At 41.3% G+C, this 18,071-nt stretch overlaps 1 long non-coding RNA gene across 5 annotated transcripts in view; it reads right to left on the reverse strand.

The window, feature by feature from the left end:
- The window catches only part of LOC111750318 (uncharacterized), a 107,055-nt gene that overhangs the window by 51,718 nt on the left and 37,266 nt on the right, over positions 1-18,071 (reverse strand). For all 5 annotated transcript variants that reach the window (XR_010318103.1, XR_002785478.2, XR_002785481.2 and 2 more), the window contains one exon: positions 10,414-10,520. This is a non-coding gene — a long non-coding RNA (uncharacterized LOC111750318). The remainder of the gene's footprint in view (positions 1-10,413; positions 10,521-18,071) is intronic.

Raw genomic sequence — 18,071 nt, forward strand, 5'->3', positions numbered from 1 at the left:
TCATCTACTTAAAAAAAGACCCAGGCTGAGGGGCATTATATTTAGCAAGCTGCTAAATAAAGTGGTGGCGAAACACAAATGAGGAAAATAAGGACAGACACTTACCAGTGATGGCCCAACTGTTGAGTAATATTGAAAATTATATGGCAAGAGAAATAGAGAAATCAGATTGTTTTCCTCGAAAATTTTCCACCACGATTTTTACTTCATGGAAAGCAGAGCAATGCATGAGGTCATTTTTCCTTCACACACAATTCACTTTCATGGAGTTTGCAAAAAAAAGGGAAGTTTCTCTCAACAGAGAAGCTCCAATGTCAGACTGGGCCCAAAGGCAGCATTTTCTCAAGAAGGTCTTTCTGTCCCTCCTCCCTCCTTCCCTCTGCCCACACTGCTCCCCACTTCCACCTCAGGCTACTCTCAGCATATCCCCCTTTTCCCAGTTAGAAAACTAGCTCCATCTCTCTACTCTTTTCTTCTGTGGGATTGTGGTATTAACAAACACTAGAAATATTGCAAACCCAGAAACTCAGCACAAGCCACAGTGTTTAGAAATAACTGTTTTGATGAGATGATATTAAACAGATAACTGCCATCAAGTTGACTCTGACTCATGGTGACATTATGAACAACAGAACAAAACGTTCCTCGGTCCTGACTCATGCTCATGATCACCGGCATGTTCAAGTCCATCTCACCAAGGGTCTCTATCGCCTTCATTGGCCCTCTATTTCCCCAAACATGATGCCTTCCTCCAGCAATTGATCCCTCCTGATGACATGTCCAAAGCAAGTGTGTCAACTAATGTTCTGCTATGATCTATAAGGGTTTCATTTGCTAATTTCCAAAGCAGATTGACAGATTTTTCTTCCTAGTCTGTCTTAGTCTAGAAGCTCCATTGAAACCTGTCCACCATGGATGACTGTGCTAGTATTTGAAATACTGGTGGCACAGCTTCCAGCATCACAGCAACATGCAAGCCATCATAGCACACCAAAGTGACAGATGGGTGGTGGGAGATATTAGGTAGATAGAGCTTAAAGAAAACTCTTAAAACTCTCTAAAGAAAGAAGTGTCAATAAACAGTAATACAGAAAAACCAAGTATAGAAAGGATGATACTTGCTTCAATAATCTGAGGCTTTTTGCTGGAGAGACATGGCAATCACTGTTAAATGACAATTCTGGAGAGTTTAGAAAAAGGGCCCTCCACGTGACATGAGGGGAAAAGATCAGGTTTTGATAGAAGTAGAAAGCATCCACCAGTGTGGAATGATAATTAGACATAATTATCATCAATTATGAAGGTGCCGGAATACTAGTGTCTACCCAGCAAGTTACAGTAGAGTCAGTCCTCATTTTAAATCACTTCAAATGTGCCATTTCCATTTCTTGACTGATGAATCTTTCACAATCTCCATGCATTTACAGAGCAGCTTGGTTCAACTGAGGTCAAAGAAAGTAAGAGGTATGTGTTCCTGACAGCCTCATTCCCTCAAATGAACCTTAAGTTAGCAGCTTAAGAGAAGCAACATACAGCAGTAAAGGGGACACCAGAATCAGGGTCTGGCCCTGCCCTTTGGAGCCATGTGAATGTGAGCACATTCACTTCTTTGAGCCTCAGTTCCTTCAGCTGTACAATGGGCATAAGGCTCTGTCCTACAGACCACACAGTTCTGTCATGAGCCTTAAACAAGACACATAAAAGGGCATTGCAAATTATAGACATAGAAAATGCTTCTTATGATTGCTATTGTTATAGGAAAAAGAATAGTCACTCAGGAGAGTTGCTGAGTATTGAATGGCTGCTTTAGTTAGCTGAAGAGATGACAAGTTAGGGTTAATAAGCACATAGCTGGTCACCACTTAGGCCTGGTGAGTCAGAGCTCAGAAGCACAAGGCCCAGTTCATGGGCTCCATGGGACAAGTTCATCTGACTTGGGCAGCAGGGGCTTCCAAGTGAAAGAAATCTGGAACTGAAGCCCAGCTCTACCCCTTCCTCTCTACACAAGTCTCTTATCCTCTCCAGCCTCAGTTTCCCCATCCCTAAAATTGAGGAGCTAATAGTACTTTGCAGGGTTTTTGTGAGGCTCAGAGATAAGATGCCTCATCTCTGGTACGCAGTAGGACTTTCACAAACAGAAACAAGTATTGCTAAGGGAAGAGGTGGCAGCTTTAACTCTTACCAGCTATTTCACAAATGCTTGTGTACATGGTTCATGTGGACAATTAGGTCAGATGCATCCCTGCTTCCAGAAAAAAAATCCAAAAGACATTGCCCACTGATAATGGGTCATTTACATCTAAAGTGCATTAAATACTAAAATGCTAAATATAAAATACTAAAGTGCATTATAAGCCTACTTTTTTTCGGTTATTTTTCTTATTATAATGTAGTCCCTGAGACACCAGAAAGAAATGTAGATAACTTGACCTAAACTGACCACAAGGCTGCCCCCGATCTTGTTTCCACATTCCAAACTGTCAATCCTCCTCATCTCCAGCCACCGCCCCTTTGCCTACCGTAGGAAATCCTTTCCAAACTTCTTCCTCACTTTGCCCCTACATGTAACCAACACCCTAGCCAAACTAGACATCTCACTGTTTCCCAAAGTCGCCTTCTCCCTGGGAAGCCCAAACTCTGTCAGAGATTAGGTGCCCTGGAAACAAACAATGAGACCCTGAGATGTGTGTGCAGGAGGCTTGTTGGGGACTCCTATCAGGAAGCAACACTTGTGCGGGAGCAGAGGAAGCAAGATGGGAGCAAGGTAGAAGCCAAACCATGATGTGCCACAACTGAGGACTTGGTAGATCCCACCTGATTTCAGGGTTGTTGTAAATTGTGACCAGGGTGTTCTACCCGACAATGACCAGTCACTGGAGGTGGACTGCCTTTGGCTGAGGGCAGTGCTTGGAGAGGGACTCAGCGGAAAGCCAATAGCTAACACCCCTGGCAGCTAGGGATCTAGACAGCACCCACCACATCCACTACTCCAATTTCCAAACTACTGCCCAGCCCTCAAGGCCCAATTTTCCACTGCTTCACCATGAAGCTTACTTGTTCCCTCTTCATACTTAAGATATGGCCGCCACATCTACGAGACACTTCAAGATGCCTCTTGCTCTTGCTACTGAGTTCAGAGGTCATAAGGTCAAAGCAGATACGTGGTACTACTTCTCAAAACTCCAGTTAATGTAGAGAATGAGAAAGTTATGCGCTTTAAACATATGCAGTGATGTATATTCTTATAATTAAAATTTCCAAGACCTCAGCATATTTAGGTATATTTCGACGGCAGTGTATTTGGTTTGGTTTGGTTTTTGGAATGTTGCCTAGTCTGGTTCCTCATTTTGTTTATAGGAAAGAATATTTCATCGGCAATGGTACAAGTCTGTTCTTACACAATATCCATTGGGGTTTTCGTTTCCTTTATTTGCTGAATAATTTTTTCTTTGTATTCTCTTGAAAATATACCAAGAAGTTCTATAGGCTGAAAGAAAAAAGCCAGACTAGACAAGCAAGTCAAATTAATAAGAAATCTTCAAAATTATACAAGTGAAAATGCATCAGCCATAAAGAAAATATGCTTGTAAACAGAACCCAGGATTCAGCATAAGTACAACTATCCATCATCCTTATAAAATGAAGAGTGTCATCTTAACTTATTCTCCCTATATCGATTGAAATGATTCATTAGATCAAAAAACATGAAAATGGTTGCTTTGTACTAAATAGATTCCATGAATGAAAACTATTGAGTAAATACACGAATGAAGCCAGATTCTTTACCAGGTAGAAAAGATATGTGTGAGAGATATAAGTATATATACTTTTACATACAAATTTACATAAATATATAACATAAATACCAGGCAGGGTAAGTCAAAAAATATTGCCACAAAATCATAGAAACCTTTATTAAACAAAAATATCAAAATGTGAGAGTATTGTTTCTGGACATATTCTCCATGTAGGTCTATACACTGCTGAAGGCGGTGTTTCCATCTTTCTACCCTTCCCTGAAGAATTCTGGGCTCTTTGATTTACACCATGTCATAATGGCAGTTTTGGCATCCTTGAGGGACCTAATCATATTCCTTTTAAATGTTCTTTGAGTTTGGGGAACAAAAAGAAGCCTGAAGGGGCAAGATCAAGGCTGTAGGGTGGATGGGGTAAGGTTTCTCAACAAAATTCTCATAGGACAGCCCTTGCTACCCTTGGGGCATGAGCAGGCACATTGTTGTGATGGAAAAAAATTCCTCAGAGCAGCTTTCCTGGTCTTTTTCTCACCAATGCAGTTTTCAATTTTCTTAAAACTTCTTCTTAGTAAGCGCCCATGATCATCCTGTGTCATTCAAGAAAATCTATTAAGATTACCCCTTTGGAATCTCAAAAAATAGTCGCCACGACCTTCTGGGTGGTCTTCCCTCTCTTGGCTCATCTTGGAGGTCTTCCCAAACTTCCATAAAATGCTTGAATCACCTAAAAACCATTGTTTTATGTGGGGGAGCATTCCCATAAACTTGTTGCAAAGCTTCAATGATTCGTGATGTCCACTTTAGTTTTGTTAAAAATTTGGTATGAGCCGTGACCTCAAAATCATTTTTTTTTCCATGGCACAAAAATTATCCTTTTTTTTGAAGGCACCCAAACGAGACTAAGACAAGTGTATTACTGAGAGAACTTGTCTGCAGCCATTCACTGATTGCAGAGACATATTTAAACACATTCTATTTGGAATAAAACCACGCACATATGAACTGGCATCCTAGTAACAATACTGTTTTACTTACCCTCATACACGTATTTTATTATTTTATATATATTCATATAAAATAAGTATATGTGTATGTGTATACATGTTAACATCACGGGAATATACACACGAACACACACTTCCCTAACAAATTATATCTAGCTGTGGTGGTCCTTTGGAAAACTAAACCACTTCACTCTGACAACCATTGCAAAGTGAAGGGCTGGAGTATCTCCAGCTCTACGCCAACAGTATGGCTATCTACACATAGTCTCTCCAGTGCTTCCAAATCTGCGGAGTAATGCCCTACATAATACAGCTCTTGGACCCAGGCAAGAGGCTTGCTCTGGTTTGCACCTCAGGGAAATCTGTGCTTTGAATGTCTTAGGAAAATTTTTCTTCCTTGCATGCCTGGGACTTGTCAGTGCCAGCAACACCTTTCAGGTCACTTGCCTGAAGCCCAGGACTCACATGGGTATTAGTATCCATTTCTCCTTTTCAAGGTATTGTCCAACCCTCTGCCCCAGTGTGAGGTTGACCAGATACCCGAAGAAGCTCTTGGACTCACACCTCTGTGGCTGTCTGGGGTGTGTGGTTAGGTCCTGTTTCAAGAGGGTGGCCTTGGGAACCCAGTCACTCCCACAGGCTAGCACAGTGTTTCTTTTGCAGGAACACACAGGATTGAGGCACCAGAGTGGTACGGACATGCTGATTTGAGGTAACTCACCTACTCTGGACACAAGAATATTCAGGGCTCTGGGTTCACAACCTGCACTTGGGCTTAAGCCTAGCTTATGTGGGCCTGTTTTCAGTGTTCCCAAAGCAAGGCTGCCTCCACTCTAGAGAACCCCAAGGAGGTTGGTTGGCGGCAGGTGTTCTCTACCCTGTATGAGCCCCACCCCTGCCACTGGCCCCTAAGCTCTGTGCCACATGTCAGGTGGCCCTCAGGAGTGGTCTCACCTACCTCCTCCAAGGTCTTTGGAGATCACTGCTCATAATGCAAACTGCCAAGGACCTTTGCAATGGATAAGCACTCACCTCTAATCAATATGGTGACCTTGCATTTCCCCAGGTTAGTCTCTTTGTAGGAATGGGACCACCCTTCTTGCTGGGCCCATAGGACCCTCTCCCAATCTCCCACTAGCAGGGATGCAGTCAACATTGAAAGAGATTACTAGGCATGCAGGGATTAGAACCTAAAGCGCTTAAGAGAAGACATGGTCGAAAAATGTGTTATTCTATATTTATGTTATAAAATTGCAAACAGTAAGTTTAACATGTCCAGAAAATGAATTATTTTTTCTGTTTTTCTGAATGGTCTGGATAAGACTTGCATTTGTGGTCAACAGCAAAGAAGCACAGTAACAACCTTTGAGAGAGTCATTGGAAGCCAGTATTCACAGGCAGTACAACAGACAATGAATTGTCATGAGAATGATACAACCAGCACTAAATAAATGGTTATAAGGAAACCGCAGAGGTAAGAAGATCTATCTATATTGTTTCAGTACAAGCGGGCTCCAAACAGCTACGGCACTGTGAGTAGTAGCGTATTTCTCATCATTTTTCCATAGCGGGAGATATGGAATTAGCCAGCAATGGTGCATTTGGCAGTAAAGAACACAAAGAGATGGTTCCTGAATCTGAGCAGGAAGTGATGGGGCCTGGACACTGGCAAGAATTTTCATATACACTGACTGGGCAGTAAAAAAACACCTAAGTATCACTTCTCCGTTATTCTAGTCTTTGATAGATGACTATATCTCATATGGGTGCATAAATTTTATAATATGCTTTCTAATCAGATTGTTTATATAGACAGGGGCCCTACCAAAACATCTTGTTCCAGGGCTCTCCATAGCCCTGGTCCTATGTAAGGGGGTCACCTGACGATCTAGGAGATACTGAACGAACAGTAACGTTCACAAGTGCTTTTTTTTTTTCTTTTTTTTTTTTTGGTGCAGCAGATTCTGTGAATGCTTCCCAGGTTGTGACGAATATCACTATTAGATTCACTTGATGTTATTTTGTAGGAATCCAATGGAAGGTCTTCCAATGTGATTTTTGAAAAATTATCACCTTTTAAAATCAAAGTGGACCTTAAGAGACCAATTAGACCACCTCCTTTGTCACACGTTAGTCATTCTCCCACGTTGTCCATTCTTACTTCTCTCTACTCACCACTATCTAAAACGGAAAATTCTGTAATTAAAAATTGTTTTTTCAAATATAGGTAATTCATATTTAAAGATGGCCAAGTAGTGATAGGAGACAAAAATTATCTTAGGTGAAGGGAAGGATAATACACAATACAGGGGAAATCAGAACAACTGTACTGAACCAAAAGCTAAGAAGTTTCCTGAATACAACCAAACACTCTGAGGGATTGAGTAGCAGGGGTGGGGGTCTGGGGACAATAGTTTCAGGGGACATCTAGGTCAACGGGCATAACAAAGTTTATTAACAAAATGTTCTGCATCCCACTTTGGTGAGTGGCATCTGGGGTCTTAAAAGCTAGCGAGCAGCCATCTAAGATACATCAATTGGTCCTGACCCACCTGGAGCAAGAAGAATGAAGAACACCAAAGACACAAGGAAAATATTAGCCCAAGAGACAGAAAGGGCCACATAAACCAGAGACTCCAACAGCCTGAGATCAGAAGAACTAGATGGTGCCTGGCTACCACCAATGACCGCCCCGACAGGGAATACAACAGAGAGTCCCTGATGGAGCAGGAGAAAAGTGGGGTGCAGAACTCAAATTCTAGTAAAAAGACCAAACAATGGTCTGACTGAGTCTGGAGGGACCCCGGAAGACATGGCTCCCAGACTCTCTGTTAGCCCAGAACTGAAACCATTCCCAAAGCCAACTCTTCAGACAAAGATTAGACTAGACTATAGGACATATGAAGAGAGTGCTTCGTAGTTCAAGTAGATGTAAAAAAAAAAAAATACAGGAGACTAAATGGACAGCTCCCATCCGGAGGCGAGATGAGAAGGCAAAAGGTGACGAGAGCTGGTTGCATGGATATGGGAACTCCGGGATGGAAAGGAGGAGTGTGCTGTCACATTATAGGAACAGTAACTAGGGTCACATAACAATGTGTATATAAATTTTTGCATGAGACGCTAACTTGAACTGTAAACTTTCACTTAAAGCACAACTAAAAAAAAAAAAAGATTTCAAAAAAGTAAATAAAAATGGCCAAGTATAATGCTAATCCAAGATAATACTCACCACATCTGACCCAAGTGCTTCACCTTCTACTTTTCTCCGTCTCACCCTGAAATAGTCTTAAACTCATGTAAAACGATGAAGACATTGCCTGTTTTACTAACCTCTTGAGAAGAGCATCTTATCACTCTCCTTAATCACCCATTCCAGTGTTGAAGAATATTCATGCTGCTTCTAGAAAAGGCACTCATCCTTTATCTGATGAACAATATCTCTGAATTGATTGTCCATTTATCTGGGTCCTAACCCAGAAACATCCAATGACCCCATCCTAGTCTCTCCGGCAATTAAAACATTTTTAAGGCACAAGTTTTCCACAAAGACCACAAATAAACTTCTAAATAAATCTGCTACTTTCATGCACAGACTCAAATTGTTTATGTCTTAAAAAAAAAAAAAAAATTCATTCTCCAGACATGTTGATAAATTCCTTCCCTAGAAGAGTATCTAAGCCCCTTATAGCTAACTCTATGGTAAGCCATGCACATCTGTTTCCTTTCTAGTGCTTTTGGTTTGGTTTTTACTCTTCTCCCAATTTGCTGTTCTCCCTATTTGAAATTGAAGTCTTCTGATTTTAACCCATGTGAAAGAAAAATGTTACTCAGCCTCTTAATTGTTGTGGGGTTTGCTTGACAGCATTTCTCAATCCCTACAAAGTATAAAGGGTCATTTTCTATAATGCCAGCTTGTGAGTCAGACTCTGCTGTGGTAACACACCACCACTGACCCTCTTTCCACACACTGAAATTGCTGAAAAACCTATTTACCTTCAGATCTCCCCAGGAAAATGTCTGATGGCTTTAGGGGCTTTGGGGCCCATTTGATATCTAGACACAAGAAACAAAATCTAGAATGCAGTGATTCACATTTGTAGTCATTATGAATTTTGCATATTTAAAAAATGGAGCTCTCTTTTACTCACTGTACATGAGCTTAAGTTAGTTCACAAGCTGATAGTGGAAAGCTTAAGCTTGACAATCAAGGTAAACTTAATCACTTCTGGTTTATTCTAGTCTTTTCGGGAGTAAATCACCAGTCATTTCTGGATGTTTCCCTTCCCCTTCTTTTTTTTCTTTAGGAATCCCTGGATGGTGCAAATAGTTAACACACTTGGCTGCTAACTGAAAGATTGGAGGATCAAGTACACCCAGAGTTGCCTTGGAAAAAAAGGCCTGGAGATTTACTTCTGAAAAATCAGCCACTGAAAACCCTATGGAGCAGTTCTACTCTGACACACATAGGGTTGCCGTGAGTGGGAATCAACTCCATGATAACTGGTCCTGGTCTTTTTTCCTTATACCAATGGGGTGATCTAAGTTGGAGGAGTAAGCTTTTGAAACTTTCTGGCTTCAGGCGATAGGCATCAGGTCAAAGTCCTCAAAATATTTAACAAGCAATATGGTATGTTGCTGTTTTATGCTATCAAGTTATTCCAACTCATAATGACTCTATAAGACAGAGTAAAACTACCCCATAAGGTTTCCTAAGGTGAAATTTTTATGGGAGCAGCTTTCCAAGTCTTTTCTCCCATAGAGTGGCTGATAGATTCGAACGGCTGACATTTAGGTACATTAACCATAGTACCACCAGGTCTCCTTCAATATGGTATAGACACCAACTAATCAGAACAGACACCCACTGTCTTAGTTATCTAGTGCTGCTATAATAAAAATACCACAAACGATGGCTTTAATAAAGAGAAATTTATTCTCTCGCAGTCTAGAAGTCTTAATTCAGGGTGCAAGCTCCTAGGGAAGGCTTTCTCCTCTGTGTCGGTTCTGGGGGAAAGTCCCTGTCATCAATCTTCCCCTGGTCTAGGAGCTTTTCAGCACGGGGACTCCAGGTCCAAAGGACATGCTCTGCTCCTGGTGCTTCTTTCTAGGTGGTAATGAGATTCCCCTTCTGTCTGCTCAATTCTGTCTTCTATATCGCCAAAGAGGTTGACTCAAGATACAGCCTAATCACTAGCGTAACTGCCTTTAATCCTGCCTCATTAACATCATAACTTGTTATAACTAATTGCCATGAGTCAATTCTGACTCATAGCAACCCTATAGGACAGAGTAGAACTACCCCATAGGGTTTCCAAGGAGCAGCTTATGGATTCAAACTGCTGACCTTTTGGTTAGCAACTGAATGCTTAACCACTGTGCAACCAGGCCTTCATTAACATCATAGAGGTTAGGATTTACAACATATTGGATAATCACATTAGATCACAAAACAGTGGACAACCACACAATACTGGGAATCATGGCCTAGCCAGGACGATACACATTTTAAGGGGGACACAATTCAATCCATAACACCCACTAACACAGTTATGGGGCCTTATTGATGAGTACCAGCTGATGCCAGCTCTGCCTTTCAGCATCTATCCACATTGGCTCCCAATGGACAATGTTATTTGGTCCTCGGGACCTACCACCATGGCATCCATAGCTGAAATGTCCGCATCCCTCTCTGCTCTCAGGTTACTGGGTCCTCAAAGATCACACAGATGCCTTCAGAGCCTTTTGAACCATTTGACACCTAGACACAGAGATGAAAATTAGCGTGCAGTGGTTCATATTTGTAGCAGTTATGAATTTTACATGTTAAACAAGGTAAACACAAAGGCCATTCATCCCTCTTACACACTCATCATAGGGATAGGATATTTTGACTCTCTGGCATCTTCTGGGGCTGTAGGTATGTTGAGGCACTGCTTCAGCCTTTATCAGCCTAGATCTTCTATCAGCTAGATCTATCAGCCGTTGCCTTTTATATTCCGCTATTGCAAAGCCATGCTGGAATGGGGGACATAGCTGTAAGGATTGCTTTTGTTCTCTCAGGCTACATAGGGAAGATTCTTTAGGGACCAGGAATGTTGTTGTTAGGTGCCGTCCAGTCGGCTCTGACTCATAGTGACCCTATTTACAACAGAATGAAACATTGCCAGGTCCTGCACCGTCCTTACAATCGTTGTTATGCTTGAGCCCATTGTTGCATCCACTGTGTCAGTCCATCTCATAGAGGGTCTTCCTCTCTTTTGATGACCCTCTACTTTACCAAGTATGATGTTCTTCTCTAGGGATTGATCCCTCCTGATAACACGTCTAAGTTTCTTGGTGGTATGAGGTATGAAGTCTCGCCATCCTTGCTTTTAAAGAACATTCTGGCTGTACTTCTTCCACAGAATACCAGACCCCAAATCAATCCTAACCTATTCTATCATTCCATTTCCAGTTGCCATCCAGTCAGTTCTGACTCATGATGACCCACGTGTGTCAGAGTAGAACTGTGCTCCATCGGGTTTTCAGTGGCTGATTTTTTTGGAAGTAGATCACCAGGCCTTTCTTCCAGGGCATCTCTGGGTGGACTCAAACCTCCAACCTTTCAGTTAGCAGCCCAGCATGTTAACGGTTTGTATGACCCAGGGATTCATTCTATCATTAAGTTCTCCCAAAAGGCTAGGCTGGAAGGGGAGCAGGGCACTCAGCACTTTACAAGGCACCTCACCAGCCTCTAACCTCTACTTCTCCTGGGTGCAGGTTGCTCAAACCTGATCTTGCTTGTGTAGGAAAATGCTCAAGAGGCATTCTTCCCCATTTCGTCGGTTGGACTTAAACTCTTCTCCGAAATTTCCAGGCTCTTGAGCTTTGGGGGCTCATGCCCTTGCAGTAAAAGTCTCAGCTTTCAAGAGCACTCTGTCTCTCAGAACATTAAAAAATAAATTCAGAAACTCAATTGACTTCTACGTATCTTTTTTTTTTTTTTTTTTGCCTTTCTCCTAAAGCAATAAATTCCACTGCCAGAATGGGTGAAAGGCTGCAAAAGAGTAAGGAAACTATGAGAAACAAAACAAACACAACAAACCCTCATTTTCTCCACGTGGTATCTTTTTGCACACATTTTGGGAGAGGTTCTTACAATATCCACACAGAGACCAGAGGCCCATGAGATAATCTATACTGACAAAAACCAATCAATTCCTTTTGGCTTATATATCTATAATTACGGTATACATATCAATAGTTAAAAATTACGATATGAGGAAAATATTTAAAATATAAAATATCTTCATTAAGAAAATTCTACTTCATTAACATACTACTTGTTCGCTGCCCTCAACCCAAGGACAATTCAAGATAGTATGTTCATCTTCTATTCTTTTTTCTTCAAAGAAAATATTTCAAGAACCCACACTCCTCACATGCATGGCCTCCTGTTCTAAAGCCTCCCCTCTGTCAAAGGAAGGAGGTGACTTAAGGACAGGTAAGATTTTTCACACTTAATTCTAAGGGCTGATGGTGTAAGTCAACACCTAGGAGTACTGACAATTTGCTTTCTTGTTTTTAACTCTGTTTTTAAAAGGAATGCCTTCTATCTTGCCCCACCCACCCACACACACACCAAAAAGTAAATAAATAAGATAAAATCCAGGGACTAAAAAAAAGTATTGAATAAATATTCAGTCACTGAGCAAAGACTATAAATGATGTCAAGTCTCCTAGTGATGGTTCTCTATCAGGCTTCCTCATAGCCAGTTGCTTGCTGTCAAGTCAATTTCAACTCATGGTGACCTCACGCGTGCAGAGCAGAACTTCATCCCATAGGGGTTTCAAGGCTATGACCTTTCGGAAGCAGTTTGCCAGGCCGTTCTTCCAAAGTGCCTCTGGACGGGTTCAAACCGCCAATCTTTTGGCCAGCAGTCAAGTGCTTGACGATTTGCGCCACCCAGGGAATCCTTTTAAGCCAGGCAGATGCAATATATCGTCCTCACAGCACAGAATGAAAACTGGGCCAGAGAGGAGGGGGGCATTTATATTCGTAGCGCACCTCACAGGGTATAATAAACTCTTCTGTCAATATGCTCATTTGACCCTGAAGACAGCCTATGAGGCAGGTGAGGCAGAGTTTATCATCCCTCATTTTACAGCTGATGAAACTGATTGTCAGAAAGATGATGTCTCATGCAAAGTCACATAGTTGGTAAGTGATGAGCTAGGATAAATACAAACTGGCTGTTCTGATTCCAAATCCCACTTTCTTTTCACCAAAGCACCATACCCAAAAACCAAATCCAATGCTGTCCAGTCAATTCCGACTCATAGCGACCCCACAGGACAGAGTAGAATTGCCCCATAGTGTTTCCAAGGAGCTGCTGGTGGATTAGAACTGCCGACCTTTTGGTTAGCATCCAATTTCTTAACTACTTCACCACCCTCTAATTAAATGCACAGAGATTTGGGAGTTGTGACAATTCCCTTGAGACCATTCCTGTCTACAAGAAATGTGTCTTCTTTTACATATCTATGGAAGCCTATGGCAGAGAATGCTTCTACTCACCCATGTTTGTGTTTCTTCTCTCCTTTCTAGACATACTAGAAATGTCTCAGCCTCCTTACATGGGGCAACATAACTGAGTTATAGCCAATGGATCACGGCCAGAAGTGATGCACACCACTTTCACGCCTGGTCTCTATGATCTCTCTCACAATCCAGCATGTTCTTTCTTTTATCTCTTTAGCTGCCCAGATGCTGAGAAGCCAGCAAGGCCTCCAAGGCACTAGATGGAAGGAGCAAGGACAGGGGCTGGGGATGCGTTCCTGAATGACTGCATGGAACAGAGCTCCCCTCTTATCTGCAGCAGCCTGTGACATAAAAGAAAAATAAACCTTTCATGTGAAAGCCACTGACTTCTTGGGGCTCTTCATTGTAGTTTATCCTGACTAATACAGAAAGCAAAGAAAAAAACCTATTTAATACCTGGGATACAGTGACATCAAATATCTGTAAGAGACAAAGAGAAGATGGGAGAGGTTATTTTCAGTTTTTAGTGTTCTCTGGTATTTGCAGCCCTGGAGGCACAGTGGTTTAGAGTTCAGCGGCTAACCAAATGTCGGCAGTTCGAATCCACCAGCCGCTGCTTGGAAACCCTACGGGGCAGTTCTAATCTGTCCTATAGGGTTGCTATGAGTCAGAATCGACTCAAAGACAAGGAGTTTGGGTTTGTTTGTTTTTTTTTCCTATTTTAGTTTTGGTATCTGACAGGCTGTCTGGGTGGTGCAAATGGTTAACGTGTTCAGCTGCTAACTGAAAGCGTAGAGGCTCAAGTCCACCCAGAAATGCCTTGGAAGAAATGTCTGGGGATCTACTTCTGAAAAATTCGCCACTGAAAACCCCATGGAGTACAATCCTACTCTGACACGTGGATTTGCCATGAGTTGGAAGTGACTGGACAGCAACTGGTTTGGTTTAGTTTGACACTTGACACTGAAAAATATTAATGACTGACTCAGGAAAGGTCTAGGACCAGTGAGTTTCATTTATAGACGTACACACACACACACACACACACAAATTTTTCTTTACATTACATAACTGTTCTTGGATGGGGCAGTGGATCCAGGTTTTGAAAGGACATACATTTATATAATTAGGGATCTTCTTGAAGAATAACCAAAGCCCGTTGTCATTGAGTTGATTCCAACTCATAGTGACTGACCTTTCGGCGAGCAGCTGTACCACTTAACCACTATACCACCAGGGTTTCCTCTTGAAGAATACAAAACTGTAAATGTAAAATTAAGTACAAAATGGAAAGCTTATTGAGAATTAGAAAATAAATCACAACAAATTGTGAATTTAAAAGCTGACCAATAACATACATGTCACAAAATCCAAAAAGATAACATAATACTTTTTATTAATTAACTTCCTGATGTACCTCTATAATGTTTATTCTTAAAATTTTGGAGCTGCATACTCTTTTATCACCCTTTCCCATAACAACAATTTTATAATTGGTGGGGAGGGAGGGTGGTGGAGAAAAAAATGTATTTATTCTAACAAGGTTGATCAAAATTTGCTTTTATTATTGATGGTATTGTCATTTATGTGTTTAGAATTATTGTTAACTTTGGGAAAATCTCTAGCCAGTTTCTGCCATATATGAACTGTAACATTTGGAAGAATTATTCACAGACTAGCTTTCAGCTCTGTATATTTCAAACTTGGTTTCTCCTCTTCTACCAACACCCTCCCAGTGCTGGGCACCATCAGATACATTAATATTTAGACATAATCTCTTAGTCTTGTGGGACAACTTGGTCAGCTGGCATAATACAGTTCATAAAGTTTACATTCTACATCCTAGTTTGATGAGTAGCATCTGAGATCTTAAAAAGTTGCGAGCACCCATCTAAGATACAACTATTGGTCTCTACTTGTCTGGAGCAAAAGAAAGACTAAATGATGAAACTAGCCTACAGGACTTAAACAAATAATTTCTTTTATAAGGATCAGCACAAAGCTGCTTTCTGTGAGGAAGAGGTTAAAGATGTCCCAAATGTCTAACTTTTCTAAGCTACTGTACCACTCCATCATCCCTAACATCAACTACTCCCTCTTGCTTCAGTACTCTCTCTCCTGTCTTTGGGTTCCCTAATTTGCTGCAACGTCTCATAGAGTTCAGACCATATAAAGGAAATGGCTCACACAGTTATGGAGGTTGGCAAGTCCCAAACTCATGGGTCAGGCATATACTTCCCCCTGGCCCTCAGTCTCTGCTCAAAGGCACTAAACTTTCTTGCTGCATGGGCTGGGAAGCTGTCTTCTAAGGGTCTCTGTTGCCAGTTTTTGCTACAGGTCTCCTTCTTTGGTGGTGGCAGGCTCTCCTTTCTGCTCTGGAATTGACTCTGTTTTAAGGCAAAACTGACCAATCCCCTTGGTAGGTCACAAATACCCTATCACACAATCACCTGGGTGGGAGTTAACAAGACCATGGCTATAAAGGCCACCCACAAAAGCAATTAATTGTAGCCTACACGAACCATGACCTCATCTACCCTGAAACCAGAAGAACTAGATGGTGCCTGGCTACCACACATACTGACGATTCTGTTCAAGGACACAATAGATGAACCTTGATAGAATGGGAGGAAAATGTAGAACAAAACTCAAATTCTTAAAAGTCCAGACTTACCGGTCTGGTTGAGTCCCAAGATTATCACCCTGAGATAGCCTTTAACTTTGAACTGAAACTACTCCTGGAGGTCACCTTTCAGCTAAATAACAGATTGGCTCATAAAATAAACAATACCACTCATAAGCATTGTGTTCCTTTAAAAAATCATCTGTATGAGACCAACTAGTCAATATTTACTCTAAAGCAAAAAGAGAATGTAATGGGCAGGCAAGCTAGATCACTGGAAACAGGACAACCAAAATGGAAATAATGAGAGTGTTGGTATTGTGAAAAATGTAGCCAATGTCACTGAACAATTTGTATAGAAATTGTTAAATGGGAACCTAATTTGTTGTGTACACTTTCAGCGAAAATACAATAAAATATTATATATGTATGCATGTATATCCCCCATGTGTCTGTTTGTTGTACTGTGGGCACTTGCGTGTTGTTGTGATGCTGGAAGCTGTGCCACTGGTATTCAGATACCAGCAGGCTCACCCATGGCAGACGTGTTTTAGCTGAACTTCCAAACTAAGACAGACTAGGAAGAATGACCCAGCAGTCTACTTCTGGAAAGAATTAGCCAGTGAAAACCTTAAGAATAGCAGCAGAACATTGTCTGATATAGTGCTGGAAGATGAGCTCCGCAGGTTCGAAGACTTTTAAAAGATGACTGGGGAAGAACTGCCTCCTCAAAGTAGAGTCAATCTTAATGACGCGGATGGAGTCAAGCTTTTGGGACCTTCGTTTGCGGATGTGGTACGATTCAAAACGAGAGGAAACAGCTGCAAACATTCACTAATAATTAGAACCTGGAATGTACAAAGTATGAATCTAGGGAAGTTGGTAATCGTCAAAAATAAAATGGAACACATAAACATCAATACCCTAGTCATTAGTGAGCTGAAATGGGCTGGTATTGGCCATTTTGAATCGGACAATCATATGGTCTACTATTTCGGAAAGGACAACTTGAAGAGGAATGGGGTTGCATTCATCGTCAAAAAGAACATTTCAGGATCCATCCTGAAGTATAATGCTGTCAGTGATACGATAATATTCAGACGCCTACAAGGAACCAGTTAATACAACTGTTATTCAAATTTACGCACCAACCACTAAGACCAAAGATGAAGAAATTGAAGATTTTTACCAACTTCTGCAGTCTGAAATTGATCAAACTTGCAATCAGGATGCATTGATAATTGCTGGTGATTGGAATGAGAAAGTTGGAAACAAAAAGATCAGTAGCTGGAAAATACTGCCTTGTTGATAGAAACAATGCTGGAGGTCGAATGATAGAATTTTGCAAGACTAACGACGTCACCATTGCAAATACCTCTTTTCACGAACATAAATGGCGACTATACACATGGACCTCGCCAGAGGAAATATATAGGAATCAAATCGACTACATCTGTGGAAAGAGACGATGGAAAAGCTCAATAAGGCCAGGGGCCGACTGCAGAACAGACCATCAATTGCTCATATGCAAGTTCAAGTTGAAACTGGAGAAAATTAGAACAGGTCCACAAGAGCCAAAGTATGACCTTGAGTATATCCCACCTGAATTTAGAAAGCATCTCAAGAATAGATTTGATGGATTGAACACTAATGACTGCAGACCAGATGAGTTGTGGAAGGACATCATATATGCAGAAAGCAACAGGTCACTGAAAAGACAGGAAAGAAAGAAAAGACCAAAACGGATGTCAGAAGAGACTATGAAACCTGCTCTTGAACGTCATGTAGCTAAAGTAAAAGGAAGAAATAATGAAGTAAAAGAACTAAACAGATTTCAAAATGTGGCTGGAGAAGACAAAGTAAAGTATTATAATGACATGGGCAAAGTGCTGGAGGTGGAAAACCAAAAGGGAAGAACACGCTCAGCGTTTCTCAAACTGAAAGAACTGAAGAAAAAATTCAAGCCTCGAGTTGCAATAGTGAAGGATTCTATGGCGAAAATATTAAACAATGCAGGAAGCATCAAAAGGAGATGGAAGAAATACACAGAGTCATTATACCAAAAAGAATTGGTCAACGTTCAACCATTTCAAGAGGTGGCATATGATCAGGAACCGATGGTACTGAAGGAAGAAGTCCAAGCTGCTCTGAAGGCATTGGCAAAA

This window comes from Loxodonta africana, chromosome 16 (assembly GCF_030014295.1).
Source record: "Loxodonta africana isolate mLoxAfr1 chromosome 16, mLoxAfr1.hap2, whole genome shotgun sequence".
Taxonomy (NCBI): Eukaryota; Metazoa; Chordata; class Mammalia; order Proboscidea; family Elephantidae; genus Loxodonta; species Loxodonta africana.